The sequence below is a fragment of the Eriocheir sinensis genome, chromosome 12 (assembly GCF_024679095.1).
Source record: "Eriocheir sinensis breed Jianghai 21 chromosome 12, ASM2467909v1, whole genome shotgun sequence".
In the NCBI taxonomy this organism is placed as follows: Eukaryota; Metazoa; Arthropoda; class Malacostraca; order Decapoda; family Varunidae; genus Eriocheir; species Eriocheir sinensis.
The window spans coordinates 17760632-17779790 of NC_066520.1; the positions used below are offsets into that span (position 1 = coordinate 17760632).

Genomic DNA, 19159 nt, shown 5'->3' on the forward strand with positions numbered 1-19159 from the left:
TCCTTTGGCAACCCGAGGCTCAAAGAGCTGAGGGACGCACAAGAGCGAGGGAGCGTTGGGAGGAAGTTGTGTTGTCGTCCTTATGGGTCCTCACGCCGGTCCCTCTTCCTCCCTCCGTCTCCCATGATGCAACGCGGGAAAACTCATGTGTAACGACCAAGCCGCCATGTGCGCGTGCGGTCTGCTGGCCTAGCCGGTGACTACATTGCCTTCTGCTCATGGCGGTGCATGATGCTTATCGAATACTGAAGCGAAAGGGCGCACAGACACTCAGTTGGCAGGCGCGACCCCTTCACCCGTGTCACGCTCATTAAGGTGAAAACCCCGCTGCCTGCCAACCGTTATGGCCTTTCGTGAGAATGTACTCCTTCCGAGGAATGTTTGTTCCTTCACACACTCCAAGTGACTCCATCGCCGGAGGGTTTTTTTCTTTTTATTTATCATTATATATATATATATATATATATATATATATATATATATATATATATATATATATATATATATATATATATTTTTTTTTTCGAGGAAGGTGAAGTTCAGGGACGCCAGGAAGGAGTGTAGAGATGACCGCCGGAGGCAGGTGTGGGAGAGGCAGAAACTCACTCACGTGTAAAATTCGAGAGATTGGGGAGAGGGAAGGAAGAGGAGTGTTGGTTTGAGGAAGATAGAGAACAATGGGGCGAGTGTGCTGAGGAGCAGGGGCAAGGAAGGGGCGGGCTCCACTGTGCCGGCAGGGAGTAGGCAGAACGCTGAGACTGCTGGCTGATGCAGTGCTTGATTGATGATTAAGGCGCAATTAAGCTGAAGATTGCACGGTAGCCTCAGCCGTACAGCTTCATCTTATCACACGTCACCATCTCAACGGGAGCGCTGCGATGCGAGGCGTTCATCTCGGCGTGAGGCGTGAAAAGTGGGAACAGGTGGTAAACGTGATTATGATTTTATTGAAAGTTAGTGTGGCTGGAGGGGTAAGAACGAGTGTGGTTAGGAGGAGGAGCCGTGGTTGGCCGGCAGGGCTGATCCCGCCGTTGGCTGCTGCTCCTTCCCTCATCCAAAGCCGCGACGCCGCCCGCGGCTCCGAGGCTCGTCAGTCAGTGGCGTGGCGCCCACCACAGCGTTCCTCTCCTCGCTACTCTTACCATCCCAACGACCTGCGTCCCTCACGGAGTCACGTTGCAGAGCTGTTCTGAGAGTCTCTTGGTGAGCTGCGGCAGTGAGGCTGCGGCGCTGTGCAGTGAGGACCCGCGGCTTGGCGGCCAACGAGCGCCAGTTACCGTTACTAGTATTTTTTAAGATATTTGTTCAACACTTCGACTGCCGTTGTGTCACAGTCACGAAACCCACTGATAACAATCCCATCGTGGAAATTAACTGAAGAAAAACATCGGAGATAAGTTGTGTGAAAGTTGTGTTGAGGTGACAAAAGTGCTGCAGTTCTAGCAATGAGGAGTGAGGGGGAGCTGGGCGTGACTGGGGAGGTGACTCAAACGGCATGACTCACATGCAGCGGCAGTCACCACAGCTTCCCTCTGGCAGCCACTCGTGCTGGTCGCTCTGCAGACTATAGTTGATTCGGAAGGTCAGGCGCCACCCCGTTAAGGAACACGCGAACACTGCTTGCGTGAAAATTGAGTGTTCTACATGCAAGTTAGGGTCCACTGTGTTGCATGCAGGAGGTATTACAGTAACGTGAAGGGGCAGAAAGCAAGAGTGGACTGTGTGTGTGTGTGTGTGTGTGTGTGTGTGTGTGTGTGTGTGCAAGGGTGAGGCGGTGGTTGGGTGTGTGTACGCAAGCCACGTGGTCTTTGCGAGCGAGTAGAGGGAGTGAGGAGAATACTGAAGAATTATTGAGTGGAGAGAGAGAGAGAGAGAGAGAGAGAGAGAGAGAGAGAGAGAGGCCGGTGGTTCAGAGGAAGAGGATGAGTGAGGTGCTGGGACGAGGAAAGCAGCAGCGGATGCCCTCGGGGGACGACGTGAGTGGCGGGATGAGTGTGAGCGAGTAGGTTGCTGCCTCGTGCTTGTGTGAGAGGAGGGAGGGAGTGTGACTGTGAGCGAGTTGCTTTGCTATCGGATGCGATGACGAATGGTCCTGGGATACCGGTGACTGAGTGTGGCCGCAAGACGTGTAGGGAAAAGGCTGTCTGGTGACCCCGGCCGGCTGTGGGTGTGGCCAAGGGAGGGGTAACACGGAGGAGCCCAGGGGAAGTTGCCTCGCCCTTTCCGACTCCCCGCTCCGCCCCTCTCCCTTCCCTCCTCCTACCCCCCCTCCTCCCGCGGCGGCCAGATGCTGATGTAATCACCCGAGGTCGTCCCGCGACTCATTGTGCCCTGAAGGGGAGTGGTCGCCGACGCATGCGCCCGCCGCCCTCGCCTCATGACTCCCTCGACGTTAGTTTAGCCAGTTTTCCCCCGCCAGCCATCGGTAAAGCCAGGAATTTTTATTTTTACAGAACAGTTTATAGAAATCGCTCAGGCAAGTGAATTCTTATACCCGTGACGTGTGCGCGAGTTCCATATATCACGAGAAAACGAAAACGACTCGTCGGAGCCTCCAAGCGGCAGTCGGTGTCTTCCTGCTGGCCCTCGAGGAGCCTCTAAGGGCACGTCCTCCACCCCGTGTGTCTTGGCTGTTGGTGGTCACTCGCCACACTCATACACAGACACAGGTGAGTGGCACGACCTTTGGGTGCAGGAGGAAGTGCCTGCGGTGCTGTAATACGGCAACGCCCAGGCCAGTTACTACCGGCTTTTGGAATTCACTCAAAAAATTGAACTATAATATTAACAGTGATTGTTTTTTTGGACCAGTAACCTTTGCATTTTGTATTTATTTCATATTTCCTATTTTATTGTTATCGATCCTCGATTTTACGATAGGTGAATTATATATATATATATATATATATATATATATATATATATATATATATATATATATATATTTGTGTGTGTGTGTGTGTGTGTGTGTGTGTGTGTGTTATGTGAGGTTAGACATAGCCTTTGAGGCTTCATTAGTTTTAAACAAACAAGGCGTGACAGTAACAAGACCTTCAATACTCACTGAATGGAAGGTTGACAGTAGACTTAGTTCTCAGGTGTTCCGTCACTTACCCGAGGTCAGTTGTCTTGGCACTAAACACACACACACACACACACACACACACACACACACAGCGGCAACATAGCACTTGAACTCTGCGTTTTTTTTTTTTTTTCCAGCTCATGATTAATTATGTAAAAGCATATGAAAATACTAACGAGAAGTATTATTGTACTGAATAATGGATGATTTACAGAACAAACATGAGAAGAATATGTGGAAAATACATTATTAGTATTGTGTTCATTCCCACAATTTTGTGATGGGCGTTCACCGTTACGTCTGGCGTCTGTCTAGTGACTTGTCTAGCGTTGGGCCAACCAGCGACGGGGAACAGCAGAGTTTAGTGAACCGGGTGGTGGCTGAATAAGTGGAAGAGGTGAGGGAATGGGTGCCTGGATGGGTGGTAGTAAAGGTATTAGGTTTTGTGTATGGTAACGAAAATGTATGAACTGATTGGGTAGGTCTAGGTGGAGAAAGGTGGCAGAGGGAGAAGAAAAGATGGGTGGTGGCTTCCTGGCTGGCTGGATGGCAGAAGAGGTAAAGCTAGTTAGTGTCCTTTGTTGCATAGGTTAGTTACGGATAGGTCGATTGGGTGGGTGAAGATGAGGGCTAGTTAGGTTAGCATACGTAAAAGGTTAAATTGAAAGGTGGCGTTGTAAATTTTGATTGGATAGGCAGACAGGTGTAAATGAGCACATGGTAAAAGGGGAGCATGAATTAACGTTTTACTTACAGACTTGTTCATTTATTCATTTACACACACGCCATTCCACTTTTTTTTTTTCTGTAGTGTCATTAACGTTCTTCCTAATTACCGGAGAGTGAGCGAATCAACACAACACACATACACATCACAGGAGAGGCAAAAAAACACGCTTTATATATATGTTACCACCATGAATCTTAAATGCAATATTCTGAGTGGGAGAACCAAAACGTGAGCGCCGTCCCCGAGGCCACATAACCATTGGGCGTGCAGGAGGAACCCAGGTGTGTGCAGGTGGAGGGAGGAAGAGGTTGCCGTGTGTTACCGGTGCTCAGGTAGTGGCGGGAGGCCTGTTAGAGGGAGCAAGGCAGCGAGGGGAGGGATAAGGGATGGAGCTGCAATAAGGGGGGGTATGAAGAGAGGGAGGGAGGTAGCAAGAGGAGAAATAAAGGGAGGGGGATGCTGTGTAAGGTAGTGGCGGGAGTCCTGTTAGAGGGAGAGAGGCACTGAGAGGAGAGATAGAGGGGGATGGATGCTGTATTAGAGAGGTAAGATGAGAGAGGGAGGCACGTAGAGGAGGGATAAAGGGAGGGGAAGCAGGAAGGGAGGTAAGGAGAGAGAGAGGTAATTAACGGAGGAAAGGGTGGGAGATGGAGGCATTAACAGGAGGGAAAAAGGGAAGGGATGCAGTAAGGTGGAAGAGAGAGAGAGAGAGAGAGAGAGAGAGAGAGAGAAGCCAACCAGCTGCCCGTATCGGTGTGAAATCTCGCTCCTGTTTCCACCACCACGCAATTCAATTAAGATTTTCGCAGCCAACAACAACATCAACAGCACACACAGTAACGAGTTGTTGTTATTGTTGTTTTTTTCAGTTGGTGGAATTTATAACTTATTGGATCGGTCCCTCTGATTCCCGTTATTGTTTGTTTGTTTGTTTGTTTGTTTAGTATATGTATCATGATGGCAGGCAATTTTCGTGACAATATGGTTTCTCTTTTTTTGTTTTGATTTGTTTTTTGTTCATGGTAATAAAGATGATAACGGTCCTTCACAAAAAAAAGTTTCCTTACCATAAAAATATAAAAAAAACGTGAAAATAACCCTCTAAAAAAAAATTATTCCCATACAATTGAACTAAAAATGAATGATAATATTCCTCTATAAAAAAAAAAGCTCCCATACATTAAATTAAAATGAAAAAAAATGAAAATGATCCCCTTTTAAAATGAGTTCCAACCCTCAAAAAAAAAAAAAAAAGGTTCAGCCTCAAATAAAGTACCACCTCCTCCCCTCCACCCCTCCCCCCAAAAAAGTTCAACTCCCTCCTCCACCCCCCAAAAAAAGTGTAGTAAAAGGTTCGTTTCGTAACTTTTCCCTGTCGCGGTGCTGCAATTTTCATCGACATGCGTGGGAAAGTTTAAACCGGTTGTTGGCTGCTGCATGCACTCGGGGAGGGAAGGAAGGAGTCATGGGGAACGCTGCGCCTTGGAGGTAGACGCAGAAAAAAAGGAAAAAAAGAAAATGGGAAAAATTTACTGAACACTGAAAATTCTTGGTGCCACTCTCCATCACAACAACGAGATTAAAACAATGCCCCGTTCACCTTATACTCCCTTAACACACACACACATACACACAAACACCTCGCACGCACCTTTCCGATATGCTCATTTTTAAACGGTAACTCACGCAGATGAAGAATGAGGGGGCGGGCGGGCGGTTCTCCGGTCCCCAGGTAACATATTGCAGGTGATAAAAGATAATATATATGTAAAAAAGGAAGGGAAGGAAGAAAGAAGTAGAGGAGCGTGGAATGTATGATATTGCGTACCGTGTAGAGAAGGAATTTGGATTGTAAGTTGAAGATTAATGTTTTTGGCTTCATAACAGAGAGAGAGAGAGAGAGAGAGAGAGAGAGAGAGAGAGAGAGAGAGAGAGAGAGAGAGAGAGAGTTGACTGAATTAAACTTTTCTTCACTAATATAATCGACATCTAAGATCATTATGATAGAAAAAAAGAAAAGGAGAAAGAAGGAGAAAAGGAGAGAAAATTGAGAGAGGAGGGGAGTGAGATAAAGTAGGAGGAGAGAGAGAGAGAGAGAGAGAGAGAGAGAGAGAGAGAGAGAGAGAGAGAGAGAGAGAGAGAGAGAGAACGCGTTATGAACCATGGATGCCAATCGTGTATTCATAACGTAAGATGACCCCTCAGATAACGAGTGCTCCGTGTAATCATTCATGCGCTAAGTGGCAGTTTGTCAGACGCCGCTGCCGTTCATGGCTTCCAACGGGGCGACAAATCACTGCCTCTCCCTCCCTGCATAGGAATAATAGATTTGGCTGTCCAGACTTTGACCCCATAAATAAACTTGCAGTACTAATGAAGCTTTATATTTTGAATCCCCGGAAATTTTATCCCAAACGACAAACTTACTTATAATTTTCCCTCTCTTCATATGAATAATAGATTTAGTTGTCTGACTTTGACCCCATAAATAACGTTGCTGTATTAATGAAGCTAAATGTTTAAAATTGCATGAAATTCCATCCCAAACGACAAATTTGTTTCGTAAATATTGACTTTGATGGACTGGCGTACGGTAAATGAATGGTGGAATTATTTATCATTATTTTACTAACATTTACATCATAACAGGATAAAATGTCACAAAACGGCCATTTACGCTCATCATAAAACCTCACAATCCACTTAATTAGTAAATAGCGATCGTTTGCAGTCATTATCTAGTCGAGCATCTGCCGAGGTACCGGAAACGAGTCTTCTTCCCTTGTAATTACCGCGCATACCATCCATCAGGTGTAATTACTAGCGGACTACCTCATCTTAGCGGGAGGCTGGGGCGGGAGGTGACGTGAGTGTCGAGGGAGGGAGGGAGGGAAAGGGGGCCAGGGAGGGGGAGAGACCCGCCCCCTCAGTGCACCTCTAGTTTATTCAGCGAGATAAAATTAGCTTCCAAGGTGGGCGGGAAGGGAAGGGCGAAAGGGAGGGAAGTTGGCGGTGAGGGGAGAGGAAGCTTAAAGCGTATTCCCTTGTTTTCAGGCTTAAAAAGTATTACGTTTTCTGCATAATCTCCTTTCCCTAGACGATTAATAGTCACTTCATTCTGCCCTAGCCATGCCTACGTTAGTTAATACTTGTGGGAATGGCCAGGTTTTGCGTTAGATTACATTATGCAGCCGAAGAGAGATTTTGAACCCGATGCTGTTAAGGTTTTCATAGGTTTTCATATATTGCACATGGTATATCTTCCCATAATGATGACAAGTATTGCAGCGCCTTCCTGAGTGCGGCCCGCGTTAGTTAGGCAGACTTGTGGGGATTGTCAAGTTAGATTAGGATAACGACGCGACTGAGTGAGATTTAAAGCCCACGAAGATCTGAATGTACCCAGGGCGACGCGGCGGGGGGCGGAGCAGGCACGCGGAACTCTGCCAACCCACCACCACCACCGCTGCTGCTTCTGTCCTGCTCTTCCTCCTCCTCCGCTGCGACCCATATTATCAAGCATTTCAGGTCTTACGCACCCACATTTGATTAGGCTTTCGTAGAGGTTGTGGTGGGTACTTCCAAGGGTAGTTTGATGAGGCATCTGCACCATGAATGTGAAAAAGACGCATGAAAACCTGATTAATCTCCCATGTGGACTTTGTAAATAGTTGTTGTGAAAGCCAAATGCGTCTGAGCACGGGCCTCTGTGGAAAGTATAGAGATTGGGGAACCGTTTTATATTCTTCCCTTCGCCAGGTTTAACGTGAAGAATAATTGATGGTAGTGTGAAAAAAATGCTTGATGTAGTTTGTTTGGAAGAAGAAAAAAGTTGACATGTATTTTGTATTTTGTTTAAACTTGTTCGCAAAGATCTTAATAATGAGGATAAGTTGCTGTTGCTGTTGTTGTTATTTAGTTTGCAAGGGAAATGTGTAGCGCGGAAAAAAAATGCTTGCGGTATGAAATATAGAGATAAAAAAGGATAAAAGTTACAGAGAAAGTTTTACGCTTTTATCTCGTTTTAAAACTTTCCTGTAAAATGGAGGGCAAACTTTTTTTTTTCGCTGCGCCGAGTTGATTAGAGAGAGAGAGAGAGAGAGAGAGAGAGAGAGAGAGAGAGAGAGAGAGAGAGAGAGAGAGAGAGAGAGGGGGGGGGGGGTTAAAAGACATGCATTATTTGAGAACAAGTTGCGATGCGTCATATGTTTTGCAAATAGTGAATGGCAAAACTTTTAATACCGCCAAACAAAAAACACAACTTTAATTAAACCCACTGATAAAAAATACTAAACAAAATACCCCTCCCCCTCCCCCCTCTGTAAACCCAACTCGCAATATCCACAAATTTGCAGCTAAAACATTCACTCGCCTCGCTTTTAATACGACTCACCCAACTTCTGCGTTTTCGATCTGTCAGAATTAGCGATGACTCATTATCCTGCTCCTCTAGGCACCTCCACCTCCACTCCCGCTCCACCCAGCCAGACAACTCTCATGTGTGTGTGTGTGTGTGTGTGTGTGTGTGTGTGTGTGTTGAGGGAGGGAAAAAGAACCATGTCTAGACTTCAGCTCGCTACTCATTTGTTTGATAACCTCTGACCTCTGTCCATTCAGCAGGTCAGCTTGAGTGTGTCGGGGGAAGAGGAGGGGAAGGCATGGCAGCGTTCCAACTATAAGAGTGATGAGGACATGAGGAGAAGGAGAGGGGGGTGGGGGGAAGGGGGACAGAGGAGCCGGGTGACGAGGGGGGAGGGGATAGTGGTGGAGCTGAAGGGGTGAAGTGATGGTGTGGCAAAGCTGTGAGGGGCATAACAAGAGGGTGCTGTGAGGGGGGATGTGTGGTGGTGGGAGGTTGATGTGGAGAGCAGGAGTTGGTTGAGATGAAGAAAGGGGTGATAAGGGAAGGCAGAAGATGGAAAGGGTAGATGGAGAGACCAGAAGGAAGTGTCTGTGTTGAAGAAAGGAGTGATAGGGAAAGGTAAGGCTGGATAAGGGTGGGCTCTAAAATGGCTGCGATATAGAGGGACGGAAAGTTAGGTGAATGAGAAGGGGGAACACTTATAATGGATGCCAGAGTTAGGGGTAGTTGTGGGGGCGTAGAAAGAAGGTCAGGGGTTGTAAAGGAGTAGAGACGATGGAAATGACGTAGAGGTGAAGATTGGATGAGGGTGGGATGTGGAATGGCTGTGATATAGAAGGGCGGAAAGTTAGGTGATTAAAGGGGTAACACTTCTATGGAATGACAAAGGTTAGGGTAGATGTGGAGGCGTAGAAAGGAGGTCAGGGGATGTAAAGGAGCAAAGAAGATGGAAATGACGTAGAGGTGAAGAGGTAGGAGGTTCAAAGAAGTGGATGATATGTGGAAGGGTTAGCGCCGACACATTCAAGCATGACATCAGAAGGGAAACGGAGGAAAGAAAATAAAAGAGTAAGAGGAGGAGGTGGAGGTGGAGGTGGAGGCACAAGCAAAGCAGCGAGCCATGCATCACGTCACCTTCCTCCTCCTTCCTTCCCCTCCTCCTCCTCCTCCTCCTTCGTCATGGAAAACTTAACGTGCTTTATCCCCCAACTCGAGGTCGCTTGATTGTCGCTCTTTGCTTGTTGTCCTCGTCATTGTGCATTGTTCTTGTATTACCCTGTTGTTGTTGTTGGTGGTGTTGTTGTCATGGGTTGTGATGGTGGTTGTGTTCCTCCTGCTGCTGCTGCGTCACGTCCTTCAGCGCCCCCTGCAGCTCCTCCTCCTCCTCCTCCCCCTCCTCCTCCTGCTGTTCCCGCCTCTGTCTGTCTTGTGTAGTTTATTATTATTGTCACCCCCTAACAAACATTCACCCTCCTCCTCCTCCTCCTCCTTCTCCTCCTCCTCCTCCTGAAGACATCCTCCATTGCTTACACACATATCATCGTGTTTGTTATATTTCCTTTCTGTTTGATTACTCTCTCTCTCTCTCTCTCTCTCTCTCTCTCTCTCTCTCTCTCTCTCTCTCTCACGTGACTCATTCCTACGTGACTCAGTGTAGTTTGAGTAATGACGTTCTGGGACGGGACGAGAGGGGCCACGCACGACTCTACACGTGGACGTGGGGCGGGAAGAGGCTCAGAGGGCGGGAGGGGAGGGTGAGGGGAGCGGGGCGTAGGTGGGAATTAGGGTGAGGGCAAAAGGAGCTAAGTGAGGGGAGCGAGTGAAGCGAAGGAGGGTAAGGAGGAAGGGATGAGAGAAATGCAGTGAGTGGAGTGGGTAAAGAGGAAGGGAGTGAGGGGAAAGTGTGTAAATGAGTAGGAGAGGGAGGAAAGAGGGTAATGAGGGAGAGGCAACGGTGAGGGTGGTTAAAAAAGGGGGGAGGGGGGGTTGCGATGGTTCATGTGTAGATTTAAAGGGGCGGAAGTTTTTTTTTTATTCTTTCATGACCTTTTATTATTATTTTTATCATTATCATTATTATTATTATTATTATTATTATTATTATTATTATTGCTATTGTTAGTGATGGTGTTGTTGTTATTGTTGTTTATTACCATCATTGGAAGTCCGAATTTAGCGTTTGTAATAATAAATCTAGTCATAGTCTCTTATTTCTACTACTACTACTACTACTACTACTACTACTACTACTACTACTACTACTACTACTCATTACTATCCATTCATTATCAAACCAACTCACTAACTACACTAGACAATAATAACACTATATAACAAAGTCTGACGTCATGTAGATATAGTGCGTAGCTTCGTGCGTCGTTCCAGCCCTTTAAAAGTAGACAAGCAGACGAACACACGGGTAGAGAGGGAAGGGACGTAGACAGACAGACAGGTAAGGGGTTGGGGAGGGGCGTTCTGCTGCGTTCTGGCCGTTCAGGAAGGAAGTGTGGGCGTGAGGCCGAGGCGTTCTGGTGGATGGGCGAGAGTTATGTTTAGTGCTGTGGCTGTCTGTCTGTCTGTCTGTCTGTTTGCCGCTAGCTCTCTCTTCTCTCCTTCCTCGCTTCCTCTTCCTTGCCTCGTTTATTCGTTGCTTCCTCCATTCCTTCAGACCTCCCATTTCCTTCGTTCTTTACTGCTTCCGTTCACTCCTTCTTTCTGTTCATTGTTTCTTCACAGCTTCCTCCTTTCTTTCCTTCCTCTCTTTCTCTTCCTGCATTCTCTATTCGCTGCTTTCTCCATTCTTTTCGATCTTCTACTTCCTCTGTTCTTGTTTCTCAAATTTTCCTTTCTTCATCGTTTCGTCGCTTCTTCCTCCTTTCTTTCCTTTCTCTTCCTCTTCCTTCATCCTTTCTTTCGCTGGTTTCTGCCTTCTTTCCATTTTTATCTTTCGCTCTTCCTCTCCGTCTTTTCTTAACGGTTTTCTTCCTTTTCCTCTTCCTCCATTCTTTCTTTCCTTCCGTTCTTCCTCTTCCTCCATTCTTCCTTCACTGTTTCCTTCTTTCATTCTTCTTTGTCTCTTCCTCCATCATTTTTTCGCCGCCTCTCCATTCCCTCCTTCCTTGTCCTCATCTTCCATCCTTTCTTCGCAGCTGGGAGGAAAGGAAAGAGAGGGGGGAGTAAGGGAAGACAAGAACGTGAAGGTAAAGGGGAAGAAAGGAAGGTTAAAAATAAGAAACGAGAGAATATAGGAAGGACATCGCTGCATTTTCCTTCTCTCTCTCCTCACCGCAATCCCATTTTCCTTCATTGCCTCCTTGACATCCTTTCCTTCTATTTATCCAACCTTCTTCACTTCTTAGAATCGACTTCCTGCCCGCTCCCTATTCTCCCCCTTCTTTTATTGCCCTCTCCCTTCTCCTTTATGTTCCTTTCTCTTCCCCTTTCTTCTCTCCCTAACTCAACTCCGCTCTCTTTCACGCCAATGTGCTGTATTCCTTCATCATTCTCTTTTTTTCATTCTTTCCTTCACGTCTTTCTGCCTCTTCTGCTTTGTGTCTATTGTCATTCCCTTTTCCCTATGTATGCTTTTCTTTTTCTCCTCGCCCTTTAACTTCACTCCTCTCTACCACGCCAATGTCTTTATATACTTCCTTCCCATCATCTTTTTTTTTACTCCATTCTTCATTACACGTCTGCCTGCTTCTCTCTGTGTGTCCATCGCAAGAATCGGCAAATCATCTCTCTTGGCTTAGCTTTTAATCGTCCGCTTATTGGTTGTTGAGTAACCTTGCCTGGCGGGGCGACGGGACAACCACGAGCCTTTGTCAAGGGGGTCGAGACGGGGCTGAGACGACTGACTGGTGGCCCCTTGTGGTAACCTTGCGTCCCTCTCTGCCTCTCCCCTTCCCTCCTTCCTTCCCTTACACCCGTCGCTGGCTCTCGGTTTGCCCCATGACTGCCATTCCTCTCCTCCCATTCGTTTATCCTGGTTGTGTTGTGTATTTGTTTGTTGTTATCGTAGATTAGTCACTGGTTGGTTGCAAGGAATGGTAAAGCGAAGAGTAGTTTAGCTTTTAAGAATTTGTCGTTGTGTGTGTGTGTGTGTGGGTGGGTGGCGAGACGAGGCCTAACACTTGCTTTACACGTATGGGAGAGTTTTCCTGTTATGTAGCGCCCCTCCCCCTCCCCCCTCGCCCTCCCTCCGGCTGCCTGCCACATGCCCTGCTGTCCTGCCGCGCCTCAGCCGCCTCCCCTCACACCTGCTTCGTCGCCTTCATGATTATCGACCAGTCTTGAACTTGTCCTGGTTTCGTGTCCTCAACATAATACGTTTAACCCAGATCAGTATAGTTTCAGTCCAGTTTTAGGTCACTTTGCCCTGGTTTTCTCCTCAAGGATAAGGGTCTTATCGTGCCGGGGCACTGTTAGCAGTGGGGTCAGGGGAGCGCCTAGGGAGTGGTCATGAGTCGCCGGGTGATGAGTAATGGCAGGTGTTGTGGTGACCTTGGCGGGGCGGCGCGCACGCTGGAGCGTTGGCGCCCGGAGCCTTGCTGAACATCTGGACCTTACAGGGAAAGTGCGCCGTGGGCCACGATGAACACTACGCTCTTGTGATATCCAGATGTGATAATTTTACTATAAAACAACAAGGCAGGGCACAAATAACGGATCAAACAAGCAAGTAAACAAAAATATTACACAAAAAAGTGTGGCAAGGAGACAGGACAGCAGACGCAGGGACGTCAGATAAAATCAGTGAGGCAAGGGACAGGGATGGCTAACCTTGGGAGGGTCAGACTCGGGCAGCCAGTGACTGTTGCCCCATGACCACTGGCGGCGGCTGTGTGAGTGTGGAGTGCCGCGACGCGGCCCCCAGGCGTCTGGCAGGCAGGGCAGGGCAGTGCACTGACCCGAGGAAGTTCATGCCTCGGTCACTAAGAGGATGAGAATCTGTCTAGTGACGGGATAGCGGTGCCTCGTCGTTTTCCTCCTCGGCATTGCACAAGATGCTCCCTGCACGGCCAGCCAGGCAGCCAGTCTGACGCGACCCTCCGCCGCCCGGTCACCGGGAGTAGCGGGGTTACACCTGCTTGCTCTCACCTTAACGATGCCAATAGTAACAGGAAATAAAGCAAATAATTACGGTATAGGAGTATCAAATAAGTGAACTGTAGAGGCAGGCAATGCTCGCTATGAAAAAATGAAGCACAGCGATACTTTAGAGAGAGCTTCAGTTGTTGTGCGTGGCAGGTGTCGCTGGTCACCCGGGCACAAACAGTATGCGCCATCCCTCCCTCTCTGCCCCTCCTGCCGCGTTCCTCACCCCGACCCCTTCCCCCCTCCCTCTCACCTTGCCCCCTCGCTCACCTTCAGCATAATTATAGGAGTACACACCTGAAATCTGTCCGGATCTCATTATTCCACAAATTTATATAATGACGTTGCCGGCTCGTCGCTTATATGGTTTACTCACTGTGTTACTCATCCTTGTTTTTCTCTTGCACAGGTAAGTGATCGGGCAAGGCTGGCGTGGGAGCAGGTTCCTGAGGGGTAAGTGTACTGTACTCTGCACCTGTGTAGCGGCGGCCCAGGTAACCAGCGACCCGTATGGTGCTAGAGGCTCTAATACCAGCTGCGTACACGGTTATCTCTTGCTGGTGTTATTATCATTAGATTTTTAGGATTATTTATTACTCCTGCAGCATATCTCGGCCTTTTTTCACATTAATTAACCTGAAAATATGTCTAGACCTACCTGGTGATATCGGAGAGTTATACATCTGTCACTGCCACATCGAAGTCGTTCAGGAGGTTTTGGGGCTGATCTATGGAGCCGGTGAGCGAGGAGGAGGCGTGGTGGTGTCTGGCGCTGCTTCCTCCCTTAGTCCCACCCTCCTGCCCCCACCCCGTTCCCGCGTGAGGGTTACGTGCGGCTCTAGTACCGAGGGAAAGTCTGACCGCCGGAATACTGGCTGGGCGGGAGGCAGGCAGACAGGCAGAAGGCTTAGTGAACTCAGGCCGACCCGTGCGTGAAGTGGAAGCCCCGTGTATAACGTCCCTCTGCTTTGCCTGTGAGTCTCGTGTTAGTGTGTTGTGTTCGTGGCTATTCTTGGGCCTAAATTGACGTTCCTATACGAGTACGCCTGCCAGGAATAAGAAGACAGTGCTGCATATTGTCTTCTCCGTTGACGTCGCTCTGTTTTGTCTGTGAGTCCATAATACTTTGTTGTGGTGTGTTCGTGGCTATTCTTGGGTTTAAATTGAAGTTCCTATACGAGTACGCCTGCCAGGAATAAGAAGACAGTGCTGCATATCGTATCCTCCGTTGACGTCGCTCTGTTTTGTCTGTGAGGCCATATTACTTTGTTGTGGTGTGTTTCCGGTCTTTCCTTGAGCTAAACTGAGGTTCCTATAAGAGTATTGCTTCCAGGATTAAGAGGGCATTGCTGTTTACTCATTGACGTCACTCTGTTTTTGTCTGCGACCCGCTCATTACCGGTGTTGTGGTGTGTTGTGTCCGTGACTATTGGCGCTAAATTGAGGTCCACATGCGAGTACGTCTGCCAGGGTTAAGAAAACAGTACTGCATACCCCATTGACACCGCCCTAGTTTACGCCCAAGTCCTTTGTGTAGCTGGTTCTGTACGAGGTCTTTAATAATTAACATCGGAGGCTCGTATATGGATAACCACAACTAAGCTCTACCCTTACGCGACCCTTAGTTTAACCTACACTAATAGATGAACCTTAACCTAACAATCTCTAGGTTTTGATTTTGACGAGCCTTGGTTTTGGGGTCCCGTCTCATCCTCAGCCGTTTCATCCTCCGTTCCGTCTCATCTCCGTCATCCTTCATCCAGTTTCTTGGTCTCAGCAGCCGCGGGAGGAGCGCATCACCTTCCCCCTCACGGCCACGCTGACGCAAGGTATTTAAGAGGTGGTTGAGGAGCCTCTTTCCCAACCTTCGATGGCTGTCGCTGCAGTTTCTTTGGCCTCCCCGCGAACGTAAAGTCTGGCATTGAGGGGGAAAGACATGTGCCGGTGATTAGCTCGGAAACCACAGTTGAAGAAAGTGCACGTAATGAATGCTCTCACCCTGCCCATAACGTGTTCCCTGGAGGTTGCAGTTGCGTGAAGTTACTCAATAAAATCCCTTATCCATAAAGAACGCTAGAAAATCCCTTAAACTGTGGTGGACTACTCCAGAAAACCCCTAAATCCACAATAACTTACTCTAGAAAATCCCTAAATCCACAATAACTTGCTCTAGAAAATCCCTAAATCCACGATAACTTACTCTAGAAAACCCCTAAATCCACAATAACTTACTCTAGAAAATCCCTAAATCCATAATGAACTGTAGAAAATTCATAAATGCATACTGAACTTACTCTAGAATGCCCTTCCCTAATCCATAATGAGCTTACTCTAGAAACCCCGAAATCCATATCGAACTTACTCTTGAAAATCCCTAAATCTATATCGAACTTACTCTAGAAACCCCTAAATCCATAATGAGCTCACTCTAGAAATCCCTAAATCCATATCGAACTTACTCTTGAAAATCCCTAAATCCATATCAAACTTACTCTACAAACCCCTAGATCCATATCGAATTTACCTACTTTAGAAAATCTTTAAATTCATAATGTTAGATGTATTAAAATTTCTACTTAACGTCTTTGCCTTGAACTACTAAAACGCGACTATTACCATTCTAAAGAGAGGATGTTTGGCGTAGTCAGTCATTCCACTTCTTAAATTCATGGAAAGTGGAGTGAGTCGCGTAACCTTGAAAGCCTCGGCAGGTAAACTTGGGTTAAAGAGGACGATCAGCTCAGCCTCAGCTCACTCAGGTGCCGGGCAGTCCGCGGGGCAGCCTCTGCGTCAAGTGAGTCATGCGCTGCACCTGAGAACAGACGGCGATTGACCACACCTGAAAAAGCCCGAAATTCATGGACCAAAGAAGGCAGCTCAAGGAAAAACATAAATAAATAAAAAGAAAGAAAAGAAAAAATAACAAGACGGTAAAAACAACAAGAAAACTAAACCACATGATACAAAAATAGCCCGAAAAAATGCACCTCAAGGGAAGAAAGAAAAGAAAAGAAAAAGGAAAATGAAACAAGAAGAACAAACGGCATGATCGTGTCCACTTACTATGAACAGAAGACGTAAAACATACAAACATACATACATTCATACATACATACATACATGCATTTATACATACATACATACATACGTCTCTGTGCAGATCTATGTATACACACGAGGAAGCATTACACCCAACTTCCTCACACTCCCACACACACACACCTCTTCCCCCACTCCCGTCACGGCTTGGCTCGTTCAACATCACACAATTTTTTTTCCTGAAGGCGGAAACTCGCGTATTCTTCCTCCTGCCACTAACCTTCCGTCTTGTGGTCGATTCCCAGGCCTGCATCTTCTCCCCTAGTCACGGAAGCGTCTTAAATAACATATACAACATGAAAGAATGTAAAGACGTAAGCTTGCTAGGATTCACGATAGCCAAGCGAGGAATATGGTTGTGAATGGGGGGAAGGGAGAGGGAGAGGAGGGAGAGAGCAGGTGTTATGTGGTGTGTGTGTGTGTGTGATGAGAGTGGTGGTGCAATAAGAGGCTTGTGGTGGGGGTGGATGCGGTTGAGATGTGAGTGGAGGTGATGGTGGTGGTGGTGGTAGTGGTGGTGATGGTGGGGTTGGGGTTTAGTGTGAGGACCGTAATGAGGACTGAGGAAGGGAGAAATCAGACTCTGAGAAGATTGGGAGAGGTGGAACTGCGTAGAGGAGAGGGAAGGGTGAGACGGAAGAGGAATTTGGTAAGCTGGTGGTGGTGGTGGTGGTGGAATTGCGGGGCCGGAGGGAAGTGAAAGAAGCAAGAACGCGCGAGAGAGAGGTATTAAAGAGATAGAACGAGGAAAGTAAGGGAAAGAAAAACGAGAATATGGCGGTAGTTTCAGTGGTTGGGGCGCGATGAAGACACGGAAAAAGCGAAAGGGGAGGATGAAAGTAGGAGAGATAAAACGGAGGTAAGAAGAGAATAAAGAGGAAGGAGAACGGGAAGAGGTGGATGACTGAACAGAGCGACGGGAAGAGAGAAAGAAGGAAGTGTAACAGCGAAGCAGGAAGAGGAGGAGGAGGAGGAGGTGGAGGTGGGATTTAGCGACGAGGGAGAGGGTGACACACACACACACACACACACACACACACACACCACATATTTTCTCCCACCTCCTCTTCTTCCTCTTCCTCCTCCTCAAGTCGTAGCACGTCTGAGGGCTGTGTAGTGACGTCGTTCAGGTAATGGCGGGACCGTTTAGGTTTGTTGTGGCGCCCATCCAAGAGAGGAGCGAGGTGCAATAGGGGAAAAATGCCAACGGAGGGAAGGGAGGATGGAAGGGATAACGTGTGGCCGAGAAACTAAAAAAAGAAGGGAAGGTGAGGTGAGTTGCTGGGGAAAAGGGGACTAAGGAAAGGTATAGAGAGAGGGAGAGAAGTGAATATAGATGATAGCGGAAAATGGGAGGGAAGAATTAAGGGATAACTTGTATATGTGTGGGATAAGGGAGAACAGGTGAAAGTTGGTGGGAGAAAAGAACTAAAGACAGAGATAAGATAGATGTTGATAGCGGGAAATAGAAGGAAAGATAGAAAGAAGGATGAAACAGATTGTTAGAGGAAATAACAAAAAGGATAAAGTGTATGATAGAGAAAACAAAAAATAACGAAAGGTAAGTTACTAGGGAAAAGAACTAAAGAAAGGGAGAATAGATGTTGATGGTAAAATACAAAATACGAAGTGAAAGAAGGAAGGCGGATAAAGTGTGTGAAGGAAGAAGTAAAAGAAAGAAGGTTAGAATTACCGGGTGAAAGAACTTCACGACGGAGACAGAGAGAGAGGAAGATAAATGTTGACAGCGGAAAATACTGAGGAGAAGAAAGAAAGAAGGATAAAACGAGAGGCAGAGAAACTAAAAAAAAAAAAAAACGTAAAAATCAGGAAAGGTGTGAATTACTGGGGGGAAAGAACTTAAAGGAAGACATAGATAAACGAAGATAGATGTTGATGGCGGAAGATACTAAAGAAAGGAAGCAGGATAAAGCGAGCAATAGAGAAAGAAGAGGAAAAAAGTCTTGCTGATGGGAAGAACATCAGAACAGAGAAGATAGATGTTGATGGCGGAAAATACGGAGGGAAGAAAGAAAGAAAGATGGGTAAAACGTGTGGTGCAAGAACTAAAAGAGGGAGGCGAGTGTTGCTGGGGGGATCGAACTGAGGACCAAGGAAAGGGAGAAGGAAGGGTAGGGAGGAGAGAGAGAGAGAGAGAGAGAGAGAGAGAGAGAGAGAGAGAGAGAGAGAGAGAGAGAGAGAGAGAGAGAGAGAGAGAGAGAGAGAGAGAGAGAGAGAACGTGCCTCCGTTGCAGTGTCTTCCCGAGGTGAACTTTTCGTGTTGTCTCGCCCGTTCTTCCGTGACAAAAGAGAAGAAACAGAGTGGAAAGGAGCTACGTTTAGAGGGAAAGAAAGAAAGAAAGACCACCCCCACCCAGTACACAGTTAAAAGAGAAGAAAAGGAAAGAAAAACACTGCTAAGAGAAAAGACAAGGAAAGAAACACAGCTAGAAGTAAAGAAAGGAAAAAAGCTGCAGAAAGATAAGAAAAGAAAAACAACAAAAGGGAAAGAAGAGGAAGGAAAAACACTGCTGAAAGAAAAGAAAGGGAAAACACAGCGATAAGAAAAGGAAAGGAAAGAAAAAAATGCAAAAAGAAAATTAAAAAAAGGAAAAACACTTAAAGAAAAGGAAAGCAAAGAAAAACAGCTAATAGAGGAAAAAAGGGAAAGAAAACACTGATGAAACAAAAGAAAACGAAAGAAAAACTGCTGCAAGAAAAAAAAACAGGTTGTGAACGAGAACGTGAGCCTGAACGAAGATATTTTTTGTTCCTTACGTGTTCT

General features: G+C 46.9%; 1 protein-coding gene across 6 annotated transcripts in view; it reads left to right on the forward strand.

Moving 5' to 3' along the window:
* LOC126997517 (proteoglycan 4-like) overlaps window positions 1-19159 on the forward strand; it is a 291843-nt gene that overhangs the window by 224959 nt on the left and 47725 nt on the right. Inside the window, exons 1-2 of one of the 6 annotated variants that reach the window (XM_050858654.1) lie at window positions 1050-1203; window positions 2454-2669. The exons of 4 other annotated variants lie outside the window; for them this stretch is intronic. The gene's annotated coding sequence lies outside the window, so the exon portion shown is untranslated. Of the gene's footprint in view, window positions 1-1049; window positions 1204-1470; window positions 1583-2453; window positions 2670-19159 lie in introns of those variants that run through there. One more of the 6 variants, XM_050858655.1, reaches the window with a different exon arrangement.